General features: G+C 33.6%; 1 protein-coding gene across 6 annotated transcripts in view; it reads right to left on the reverse strand.

Moving 5' to 3' along the window:
• Positions 1–9,903, reverse strand: part of LOC121733201 — a 157,941-nt gene extending 148,038 nt beyond the window's left edge. For all 6 annotated transcript variants that reach the window (XR_006036524.1, XM_042123378.1, XM_042123377.1 and 3 more), the window contains exon 1: positions 9,713–9,903. The gene's annotated coding sequence lies outside the window, so the exon portion shown is untranslated. The remainder of the gene's footprint in view (positions 1–9,712) is intronic.
• Between the last annotated feature and the right edge of the window lie 3,388 nt (positions 9,904–13,291).

Here is a 13,291-nt window from a genome sequence, read left to right on the forward strand (position 1 = left end):
AAATTTCATTAAACACAGGTAATTACGGAAATGACTAAGGTATTTTTTAGATATCAAAACGTAACCATTTTTTTGTAGCTAATTGTCTCTCTGAAGTTTGGAGTGAAATATTGGTGCAAGCTTGACATTAAATCCTGGAGATGTTGAAGTCCTAAGATGAACGAAGATCATCTACGAACATGCTTGGTCCGCACACAATGGGTCGGCGGTCCGGATGCGGACCGCGGTCCGCCATTTGGTGACCCCTGAGCAAGAGGTATATAATATAGGTTCTTTGAAAGGGGCACAAGCTGAATGTTATCATGAAAAACAAACTTCGGGACCATTGGCTCCCCTTCGAAGGGGCGAAAGTTTTTATTTTGAAAGACGCGTTTCGTCGTATCGTTGATAAACCAATATGTACGTAACGTAGAAAAAATAGCTCTTATTTATCGTTTACATTAATTTTATATTAAAGTTTTATTAGTACCTGCCTAAAATTTAATAATTGTACATTTTTATCGCAGGCGTTTCATTTTTATGGGCATAAAAGTTAAAAACTATATCCGATCATAACAGCTAGAAAAACATAATATTACTCGGATCATTATTAAGAAATTAGCACTTAATAATATATATTCTGTAACTTAATTAATGTCTAGTCAGCTTAGGCCAACAGAAAATAAAAAATTGGCTGCCGAACATTCCAGCCAATGAGATTGCTTTAAAAACTATTGCTTCAATAAAATTTACACACCAATTGTAAACACATAGCTATTTCCAAATATAAAGTATTTCCCTACAACAGAAACGAACGTCAATAAAATATCAAAAGCCTAAAACGTGCCTGTAAAAATGTTCTCAATTCTTCAAAGAACTGTCGTAGTTTTTTCGCAAATATAGTTCGTTCGCAGCGAATGTAGGCTTCTAAAGGAACAAAGGAACGCTTTTTGAAAGATAAAAGGGGTATGGTTCCTATACGGACCTATTCGGAAGTACGTATCCGCCTAGATAACCGTATCTTTTAACGACTTTGGGGTTCTGTTGTTAATAAAAACCCACAAATGCGCGCACTGTAGAACTCTGGAACGAACTGTCACCAACAGTTTTTCCGGACCTATACGACCTTCAAACCTTCATGAAGAGAGCGTATTCCCTCTTAAAAGGCCGGCAACGCACCTGCAGCTCTTCTGATGTTGCGAGTGTCCATGGGCGACGGTAGTTGCTTTCCATCAGGTGACCCATTTGCTCGTTTACCCCCTTATTTTATTTAAAAAAAAAAAGATAAATGCGGTAATGTGTCACCTGTTTGTTATTGAAGTGATGTTTGATATCTAAGTGATAACAGAAGTGTCTTCATACATAAGTCCGAATAAGGGACACAGACTAGTTTTTAATGCGGCAGAATGCGGTTTCTTCGTGTTAGTTGAACTTTTAATCTAAAAAACTAAACAAATTCACTAGTTATTGATTAATTAAAAAAATATAGCACTTTAATTTTTTAACTTTACCGAATAGCTATGTCCACACTATGCGCTTTCGTCTTCAATTTTCGTCATCTTCATTCATTCAACTTTCGTTTTGACGCATTCAATAATTGAATGCGTCAACGAACGCAATGCCAACATTGTCATTTTTGTTTTTTTTGGATACGGTCAGATGGCATGCGTCGCGGGCATGCCTCACGTTCGCTGTTGACTGCGCTATAACGCATGCCCTTGACGAGCAGAAAAAGGCACAGTGTGGACAAAGCTAATGACGTGATCAATGATCATGTAGACTATTTAAGGCTTCGTAGCTTAATCAAAAACTTTACATATTATGAGATCTTTGCTCAAGAGTTGCTTTGTACGGAACTACAGTTCGCCTGGCCTCAATGTCACTTGACCGGAATTTTTCACGTTTATGCCGAAAACGCCCAACAAAAAATTTAATTATGAAATTAGGACGGCTCGCAGCGAGGGGCAGATTGGTTTTAACAATATTTTGTTACTGGAATACGGAACTCTTTTAAATTAAAACATATTTCAAGCTTGTTCTGAAGTGTTAAGTGACCCAGTAACACTGATATCCGTACTTATTTACTTTTGTAAAAATTAAATAGTAGACTATCAATACTAAAGTAGAATAAAATTTGTGATCAAAATATTCCGAACATTATAAATGTGTATATTTAAGCGGACTTTTCAAATAAGTATCTTACATCGAACAATTGATTGGAACATTTAGTACACAAAAATTTTAATGAAAGCGCTTTTGTTTTCATTACGAGTACTTCATAATTTTATCGCATTAAAATAGTTCAAGATTATTTGAAGAAAAACAAAATATGAAGAAAACCGTTCATATTTTGTTATTGAGTATGTTTGTAGACACTTAAACATACTTTACGCAATTTATTTAAAGTATTAATTTTATTAATAGTAAGTTCCCTATAATCTTCTTCTATTAAAACATCCTAAACTCTAAAGTTCCTTTCATACAAACACGATACATCTTAGTCCGAGAGATAAAATCTCGGCTGATAACGGTGAACTGTTTTCAATCAAACTTCAACATGTTAACAAGCAATTAAGGTATATTGCTATCTGTTTTCTATAATACTAGCTTTTACTTATGGCATCGTCTATGAATAAGGTTGATCCTAAGTTGAATGCCCTTGGGGTGGAATTTTTGACCGAGCTTTGCTCAGTATTCGATAAAACACGAATAAAATGACATTTTGTAAAAATCATTCCTAGCTAGATCGATTTATTGCCCCCGAAACCCCCTATATACTAAATTTCATGAAAATCGTTGGAGCCGATTCCGAGATTCCAATTATATATATATATATATATATATATATATATATATATATATATATATATATATATATATATATATATATATATATAAAAAATATAAAAGATTTCACCTCTTGCCTCAAAAATTATTTGGCAGTAAATAGTAGCCTATATAATAGTAAATAGTGTCATTAAAATAGTATATGTTATCAAAATCCGTAAAGATCTTCATAAAGAGTAAAATCCAACCTATCAAACCTTTACCCGGACGTATAGCCAGATATGCATTGCTATAACATAATATATTTTATACGTATGTATATTATGTACATACAGACAAGGGATCTAGACTGCGGCTCAGGTGTGCCGTCCTGAACATAATACATCGGTTTTTAATTACGACTTCTAATACCCCTGTCTAGTTAATTAATGGTTATGTTAGATTAATGTTCGCAACCACCTCTCTCGACTCTCAGACTGTATTTAATGTTCTCAACCTATGCCTCTTAGACTATAAATAAACCATGTTTTAAATACGGGTAATGATCCTCTGTACGTACTTTCTTTTCCTTATTTCCATAGTGCTCGTTATTTGAACATAATAAATGCTTGAAAAATTACTATTTATTATTGAACCAACATACATGTAAAACTAGACTAGTAACTTTTTGTGAATTACAAACTTATAACCTACGGGCTACGGTATAACAGTGGTTTCAGTTTAAAAGATAACTGTTTTCTTCATAAATTCATAGGCGCATAAAAAGGAATGTTCAATTGTTCATGATTAGTGAATGATTGATCGAAAATGGTGTGGAACGAATGAGCGAGTGATGCAACGGCGAACGAGCTAAGTAGGAACACAGTGTAATACAGTCGACGGTATATTAACTCAGAAGGAAATTAGTATTCGTACTTGTTTGTGCGAAAAACTGTTTCGGCTTGAGTCGCACTTGTATGACATAATACCAACGAAAAATGGTGTTAAAAATAGTAAAAAAACAAAGTGCGATAAAATACGTGCGATGTTCGTTGTTTTTCTACCTCAAGTAATTCGGAATAATGCTAAAAAGCGGGTGCGATCCGGCCCTTAAAGCTTAAAGAATGAAGATGACCTACAGTCTACACTCGACTGTTACAAAAATATCTTATATCTTTAAACGAGCAATTCTTGTATATTATATATATTATAATTGGAATCTCGGAATCGGCTCCAACGATTTTCATGAAATTTAGTATTATATAGGGGGTTTCGGGGGCGATAAATCGATCTAGCTAGGAATCATTTTTAGAAAATGTCATTTTATTCGTGCTTTATCGAATACCGATCAAAGCTCGGTCAAATAGCTAGTGTATTGTTTATACTGAGATAGAAGCTTACGAGAATATTCTCTATTTTGCTACCACAAGTTATCTGTAATGTTGATGTGTACAATTCAGGCGCTGTAAGATGAATATCGTCTACTGTATAATGTTATAGTGTGGTAGGAACAAAGTCACAATAGACCGAGTGGAGCGTGGCTCTAGCTTCCTGTAACGTGGGAACGCCTTTTTATAGACAATATCGTCCCCGTTATAAATTTTAAATTATCGATATTTTAATTAATGTCAATATAATTTTGAATTTTATACCGCAGAATAACATTCATCAATTCAGTATCTCTAGAGGTAAATGTAGAATAGAAATAGCTCTTTATACTTAGAATACAATGTATGTATGTTCAAGAAATTTGTTAGGCCAAGAGTTTAGAGCTGCGAATATAAATAATATAATCCTTATCTTCCTATGTTTTTGAAAGTCTGTTAAAAAGTTGTGACTATACACTTTATTTATATAAATATTTATTAAAAAACTCTCTCTCTCTCTTTCTCTCTTGAATCATTACAGTAAAAGCTGTAAACTAATTCTCTACCTCTGAAGTCTGAACTAAGAGATTTATCAATTGACCCTACTCTACTTAATTCAATTGAAACAAACATCCCTTACCTTTTCAATATTGTAATACAACCTTATTCTTACATTCATTGAATTTTAGGCAAGATTTTTGGCAAAAATTTCGAATCGTTCCATATTGTAACCAACAGTAGGTAGGTGGGGTTTATATTTTATAATGTTTTACATATTTTATTACTTTAAACCTTAAAAGGTATTTTTAACATACTGTACTTATTTGGTAGTTATATCTTTTTCACTTTCTACTCATTTGTGTGACCAGATTCCCACATATTTATTGGATAACTTTTAAACTCAATGATGAAAAAAAACGGCATGATGGTGTTTAAACACATAATTATGACAGTCAATTTAATTTCCATTGTAAAAATATATTTTTTTAAACAAAGAAAAGAAAGAAAGAAACAAAGAAGATAATATAGAATAACGTAGACGGAAAGACGGATACATGATTTGAATTTGCATTAAAAAATTTAATTTAGGCTTAACACCACGATGAAAGTAAAGCTGGCCGTTTTCGGTATGGAAGGGATGGAAGGAGTTCCAAATTCGTTTTCCGTATTCGAACACCCGAATACAATATGGATGGATCAGTAGAAAATACATTCACTGACGCACACATGCACATTCCTATTTCTCCGAACGGAACGAATTCCGTACGTACGTTTCAAGTGCACGCCGCGCGCCGCGCGCCGGCGCGTTCGCGCGTGAAGAAAAACGAACGTTTGCGCTAGTCTCACGGAATTTCGAATCGAAATCTCACATTAGGAAAACGAATACGTATAACATGTGTATGCGGCCAGCCTTAACTGTCGCGAAAGAGTCGCAGCGATAATTTTGTCTTCAATGAGTACAGAGCCTAATTGGTACAATTTATATTGAACTATATTTTGTTGTATCGTCCTACATCATTTCACACCCCATTAAGCTTCCATTTTCTCGATAAGCGACAGCACCTAAATAGCTTTTAGTTTCCCTCTTTTAATCGACTTCCAAAAAGGAGGAGGTGATAATATGTTCGGCTGTGAATATATTTTTTGTAAGCTACGTTATGGCTCTTATGTAATCGTTGTGACTTGTGACGTAAATAAAACTTTTATGTTTCTTTAATTACTAAGAATAATAATTCCAAATCATAACTAGGAGAATTAAAATGTAGCCTTGGTATGTTCTTTTTCATGTTCGAAATCGGTCCAGCCCTTCACGTTTAAAACCAATAAAATATAACCAAAGGAAATTGGGATTCTTTTTCATAAATTGGTACAAGTTATAAAAATAAATTATATTAAACTTAATTCATTTGATAAATTAGAGTTGTGAGAATTATTGAATACGTATGTTCACTATGTATTCTTGAATAATTCTGCATGAAATTATTATCAAAAGTTATATACCTACGTTAGTTTGTTGCGTTTATGACATTAGTTCTAACGCCGGCGTATTAAATGCAAATAGCTCTTTGATTAAATGGCTGAGTAGTTTAATTAAAGCGAGCTGGAATCTAGATTATTGTTGGGTTTTACCTAAGCCGAATATCTCGGATTTACCAAAGACCTAATCTAGTTTAGCTGATTAATATAATAAAGCTCATATTGTTGGATTATTGTAGAGATTAAGGAATGATCATTTTAAACCAGAAAATTATGTTAATTTTGAAATTTAATAATATGAAATTATTTGATTGGTTTTTTGGTTTAGAGTTTAGACCATTTTGATTTCAAGAAACTACACTTAGACTTAGATTATAATTAAATAATTAACATCTTGTTTAATCACAATTTAATCTTATTGAAGTTTTAACATGAAATTAGAAATAGTCTAGATTTTTACTCTGACCGAAATATTTGAAATATAACTCTCCTTTTTTTGTTGTTAGCTAAAAGTTAAATACTCTATGACAAAGCAAATAACAAGCCAATGTGATTCATGGCGATGGCGCGTTTATTTCAATATTTTCCAAGCCATTGGTATGTTGATTAAGCGTTAGATAAAAATATAACTAGTCTAACTCTACATCCCTCACTGCGAGGGAAGAAACGAGAGGGACAGCATGATTTATTGCGAAACTTGCGCCATAACTCATCTCAACATTCGTTACTTCAATAAAAATAACGTCTTCCAATAATTTATTATGGGTACCATACATTTTATTGCTATCGATTTTAAAATCGTCGAATTCGTAATTGGAATGCGATTGGATTGGAAGTTTCGCTACTGAATTTATGGTTTTTGCGTAGGGTTTTTGGTATAACTAGAGATCGTCCAATGGTCGAAATTCGACCTTATTTTGTAAAAAAATATTGACTTCATCATATTTTTTTCAACTCTTGTCTCTGAGACTCTGCTGATCTCAGACTGGCCGTGTAAGAGCATTGTCAAAAAGATTCAATAAAAAAAACTATAATCCATTTTCAATTTGTCACCTTGTTGTCAACAGACTTCAATAATAAATAAAAGAGTATAATTCGTATGTATAGGCTTGTCACTCAAAAATCTGTCAATTTTCCTAGTGTGTGTGTTGTAGTGTGTGTAATGTTTTATTTGTTAAAAAAATGTATGATAAAAGCATAATTTCAAAATAATATTAGCTCGATGCACTCCTTCACCATATAAACTATAACTGTGCAAAATTTCATTCACCTACGTTTCCCCATTTTTCGTCAAAAGGGATACAAAGTTTTTGGCTCACGTATTAATATATAGATATGTTTTAATGGGGTAAGGCACTATATTTTTTAGGCCATAAGGGCTATTATACAAATCAAATCCATTTTAATCATGACATACGCAACACGGTGCGCCAAAACTCGTTTATCGCGTTGGGACCGTACATTTTTCCGGGATGAGAAGTTTCCTATGTTTCCCGAGACTCAAAATATCTCCTTACAATTTCAGCGATATCGGTTCAGCGATATGGATTGTTTTCTTCTGGTCATCTTTGTATATACGACAATAGGCACTCTACATATTTTATCTGCAAAGTTTAATTGTTTACAATAGTGTAACAGTAACCTAGCAATATCTAAGGTTATCACTGGCTAATAAATAACCTTTAACTATAGGTTATTAATTAGTTTACATTATTCTTACCAACGTAAGCTTACGATCTTAGAATAATTACCTACATGTAAGCTTGCGATTCTCTATGTGAGATTTTTAAAAGCTTGATATTTATTATTATTAAACAACTTATTTAAATAACATAATATATTTTAAAATCCATACTGATATCACAAATTAGAAAGTATGTCTATTTATCAGTCTGTTTGTCTGCCTGTCTATTACTTCTTCACGCCCAAACCGCTGAACCGATTTATCTGAAATTTGGTAATGAGATACTTTGAGTCCCGGGATATGATTATTTTTATCCCTGAATAATGTACGGTTCATGATACAAACGAATTTTGGCGCAAGGGCGTCATCTAGTAAGTTTATAAGGTACCTACACCTTGCGTGCAGACATTTTTATATAGCGATTACATTGATGGTAGCACACCTTGAGTAAGGTGCGCCCTTATGGTGATTTCACCTCATTTATTATTTTCAATTCGCTTTCATCTAAACGTAGGTAGTTAAATCACTGTAATACTACCAATTTAAATGTCAAAATATGGTAACACAAAATTTTTTCAAAGCTCTACCATTACAGAAAGTAATGGTCTCTACCATTACAGAAAGTAATGGTAGAGCTACCATTACAGAAAGTAATGGTAGAGACCTAAAACTCTATTGGAGACATTATTGCGAATCTGTAGACACTTTATTCGATGAATTCCCAGATTCAGGGGTTTTCGGACAGTTAAATTTATTTAATAACGTTGTTAATCAGTTAACTCGTCAAGGTTAGAGAATCAAAAGCGCATGATAGGTAACTAGAGATCACCGAATGGTCGAAATTCGACCTTAAATTTAATTATCTTCTTCTTTTGGCTGTTTAAAGTATTGACTATTTCAGATTTAATAAAAAAATTACAATCATTTTGTAATTTAACAACAGACTTCAACCATAAACAAAGGAGTACTAATAATAATTATTCGTGTGTATAGGCTTGTCAGTCAAAACATGGTAGTGTGCGCGTTGTAGTGTGTGTAATGTTTTATTTAAATATTAAAATAATGTATGACAAAAGATAATTTTAAAACAATATTAGCTCAATGCACTCCTCCATAGAAACTACTACTGTGCAAAATTTCATGTTCCTACGTTTCCGCATTTTCCGTAAAAAGGGTTCCAAAGTTTTTCGCTCGCGTATTAATATATAGAATAATAAAGTACTGCCTTAAAACCTCAAAAACCGAGGTTAATTGGATCAGTTTTTATACCTAAAAACTTCCTAAATATCCTTTTCTGCCGACGGGAACTTTTTCTAATTTATCATTTATTAATTTACTTTCTTATTAATACAATATCTTATTAATAAAAATTGACACAAATGCATGCACGTAATTTGTAATTATGTATTTTATGTTGTGCATTTATTGTGATTTATGTAATTTTTAATAATTATGGACTATAATTATGCGTTGTCTGAAATAAACAATTTGAATTTGAATAATACCGAATAGCGAATGTTTTTTTTAATAATACTTATTCATTAAAAAATAAATAAAATAATATAAAGTTTTATATATGACGTATATAGTTTTATATATTAATGCACATAAAAGCTTATGTAAAAGCTTACTTATATGAATGTTTATTATTACCAAGACTACAAAGTTGGTATCATTTACAGTCTGATATCTCTAATAATAGTTGACTCTATAATTGACTCTATCGGTTATTTAGGGCGTAATATCAACACCAAATTAATTCTAGGTTCGACAGAAGTCAGAACGACGTACGTCGGGAACTAGTTTAATAAAAACATGTCTTGAAATATTAAATCTCGCCTCCAGTTAACGGTTAGTTCAAAGAAAACACATAAATGTACAAGAGTAATCTTAGATAACAACAGTAATAGCGGCAAGTTACATCTCATAATAACCTTACCTGTTTACGAACAGCGGAACTCCAAAACAACAACACAACAATCCGAAAAATCACTCTTCTATATCACAACACTTTGCACATTCACTGAAAACTGGAATAACAAAGTTACACACTTTTTACAACTTTGAAAGTTATCCGAATTCGCGTTCGCGTGTTGGGCGCCGAGAGTTGAGGCACGTGCGTACTCTACCGCGGCGGGGATCGCTCTGGCTGCACCGACGCGCGGGGGGATAGACGAAAATGGCTTCACAAGTTAATTTTTTCTCTTTCCTCCTTTAATATTCCGCATATGCTGTGCTGACAGTGCACGCATGCGCACGGGCCGCGGTTGTAACGTGATGCACTTTACATAACTTACTAGGCCGTTTATCGGAGCCCTAATACCTTTTCCGTGTCGGCTTAATGCCTGCTTCCTTGATTCCGACTTGGAATATTAATCAATGTTATAAATTATACTTTAATAGTTTAATCTACCCGAAACTTGGTTATTATATTCTACGTTTTAAGTTTCCTAGCTTTCAAGGACACTAGAAAAATTGCTAACTAGGTACCTATAGTATTAAACAAAATCCAACATAACTTCATTACCACGCCGATCTAATTTTAAGAGACATTAATACAATAAATTTTTAGTACAAAGTTTTTTTAAAACACGACACAAAAGCTTCAGCCACGTATATTTTTTACATCTACTACGTATCGTCTCGTCGTCAGTAGTCTTAATAAAATATTGTGTAAGCGCCATAAAATTGATCGACCAAAAAGCCATTGACATGATAGTAGAGTCGGAAGTCTCTCCACATAAATATATAAATAAATACGTCGCTCCTACTTTAACGCTTCCAACACTTAAATAAAATATGAATTGCTTAAGGCATCAAATATTCAAAGACATTTGGTATTCCTTTTGCTGGTCACATGAGAAATTATAATATTGTAAATGTTAGTCGATGTAGAGAACCACGTTTGAATTTACTTTTAGGAGTTTTTATAATTCCTTTAAGTTTTAAAACAATACTCATAGGTACTTATCGATACTAATAATGAAAACGCGATGGATTGTCTGTCTGTTGACGGTTACCTCCTAACGATTCTTCACTTATTGAACCGCTATACCAGAGTAGACAGAATTATAAAGTATGCGGACTTAGAACTGATGTCGAAATTTTTAAATTTGACGTATTATGACGAAAATCGTCGCTAGGGTTGTTAACTTGTTACCTACGAACTTCGATCACTCAGCCTACGAATTTAAAACTATGACATATTCGCTGGACGTGTTCCTCTTTGGTCGTATTGTTGTTTGTGTTTTGGCACATGTGATTAAAATTGTCAGAATCCAAATTTGAAATCTTTATTTTTAATATTTAAAAATAAATTATATCAGCCAGCGCGAGGCACATTCCGTTTATAATCCTAGTGAAACCCGACGAATTTGACAGATATTGAAACATGTCCGTCTCTTTGCAGTCGAACTACTGGTCGTTATGTCTATTGTGGTAATTGTTTGTGTTTTGGCACATGCGATTAAAATTGTCAGAATCCAATTTTGAAATCTTTTTTTTAAATATTTAAAAATAAATTATATTAGCCACCGCGAGGCACATTCCGTTCATAATCCTAGTGAAACCCGACGAATTTGATAGATATTGAAACTCCGTTTCTTTGCAGTCGAACTACTGGTAGTTATGTCTATTGTGGCTATACTACCCCTTAGAAAAAGTATTTTTCGTTAAAAACGATGACGAAATTCGTTATCAAAATGTATTGCGGTTTGACATTTAAAGTCATCGCTAAATGACATTTCGCTTGCGAAGACTAACGTCAAATCTCATACATTTCGATTACGAATTTCGTCATCGTTTTTAACGAAAGGGACTTTGGCTACGGCCTCTGATTCGGATGAATTGTGACAGACAGACGGATATACGAGACTATAGCTACGTGATCACTACAAGAAACGTTCCAAGAGAAGGAAGTAAGGACGGAGCCCACAAAATGCCATTGCAAGATGATAATATATTTACTGTAATATATTGATATCCATACTAATATGTATACGTGGGAGAGCCATGCTTCGGCACGAATGGGCCGGCTCGACCGGAGAAATACCACGGGCTCACAGAAAACCGGCGTAAAACAGCGCTTGCGCTGTGTTTCGCCGTGTGAGTGAGTTTACCGGAGGCCCAATCCCCTTCCCCTTTCCTTCCCTACCCTCTCCTATTTCCTACCCTTCCCATCCCTACCCTCCCCTATTACCCTATTCCCTCTTAAAAGGCCGGCAACGCACCTACAGCTCTTCTGATGCTGCGAGTGTCCATGGGCGACAGAAGTTGCTTTCCATCAGGTGACCCGTTTGCTCGTTTGCCCCCTTATGTAATTAAAAAAAGAACATGTCGAATTTTGCTCTGCTCTGACCTTTGCAAAATATTCTCTATTAGAAATGACGTGGTGGTGAAGTTGAAACAAAGGTTTGACCTTACCCCCGCTCATAAAGTTAGATTAATTGCAGTAGCAAAGAGTTAATAGCTGTAATTATTTGTTGGGTACTGACTTTAGTTTGCTATATTAATGTTTCAATTATTCTGAAATTAATTAATGTCACAGAAATTAACTTTAGAAGTCATTGACTGCAGACGATATTAAGGTTAGCTTTTAACCGAATCACATTCTAATGAGTTAATGACCTTATAGGAGCCCTAGAACATTTTTTTTTATTACTATCAAGCTAATTTTTGTGAGTAGCTTCATTTTGATAAGACGAACAAACATTTTTATCTGCGAAAAATCTCGAAAGTGGTAGCTAACAGAGATGGAAAGGATTTCATACTTTGTTCGCAAAAGTACGTATATATTGGGCAACTGTCATTCGGCATTCACAAAATCCTAATAATAAGCATGCGTTTGCGGGATTTATAATAACTCCATTCTATATTTCATAGAAATCGGTTCAGCAGTAAAGATGGTACAGATAATTAGACAAACATATAGAAACACACTATCACGTTTTTAATAACAACGTTTTTAATAACAACGTTTTTAATAACAAGTTTAAGACACCGAAATTGTTATAAGTATGATATAAGAATTATAAGAAAGCACCATTAAATGTTTTGTCGGACCACAATGGACCGGTTATATTTGCATAGAGTTCCCATGCGACATCAATCCAGGGGTTTACTCTCACAGGTTTTTTACTCTTCAGTCTTTATCCCATCATTGTGAGGTTAATAAAAGAAAAAAATAAGCTTTATAACCTTCAACTTGAAAGGAATCTTTGGAGAGATGTGCAAAATATTCTTACTTGAAAGTGTGCAAAGAAATGAAACACAAAGTATTAAGGACTACCTCAATACTTTATATTTCATTTTTTACTTTGTGTATAATATTATATTCTAAGCTATAGTATAGAATATGAGGTGTGTTCCGAAACTATTAACAGTAAACTGACTCGTGCCATCTGACGATAATATGAGTATATTCATCTATAAATTATTTTTCATGATCGACGCGTAGACAGCTTCGCAATCATGGTGCCAATCATAGTCATCCATCATGGCATAAAATCAAAAAAGATTT

This window comes from Aricia agestis, chromosome 13 (genome assembly GCF_905147365.1).
Source record: "Aricia agestis chromosome 13, ilAriAges1.1, whole genome shotgun sequence".
NCBI lineage: Eukaryota > Metazoa > Arthropoda > Insecta > Lepidoptera > Lycaenidae > Aricia > Aricia agestis.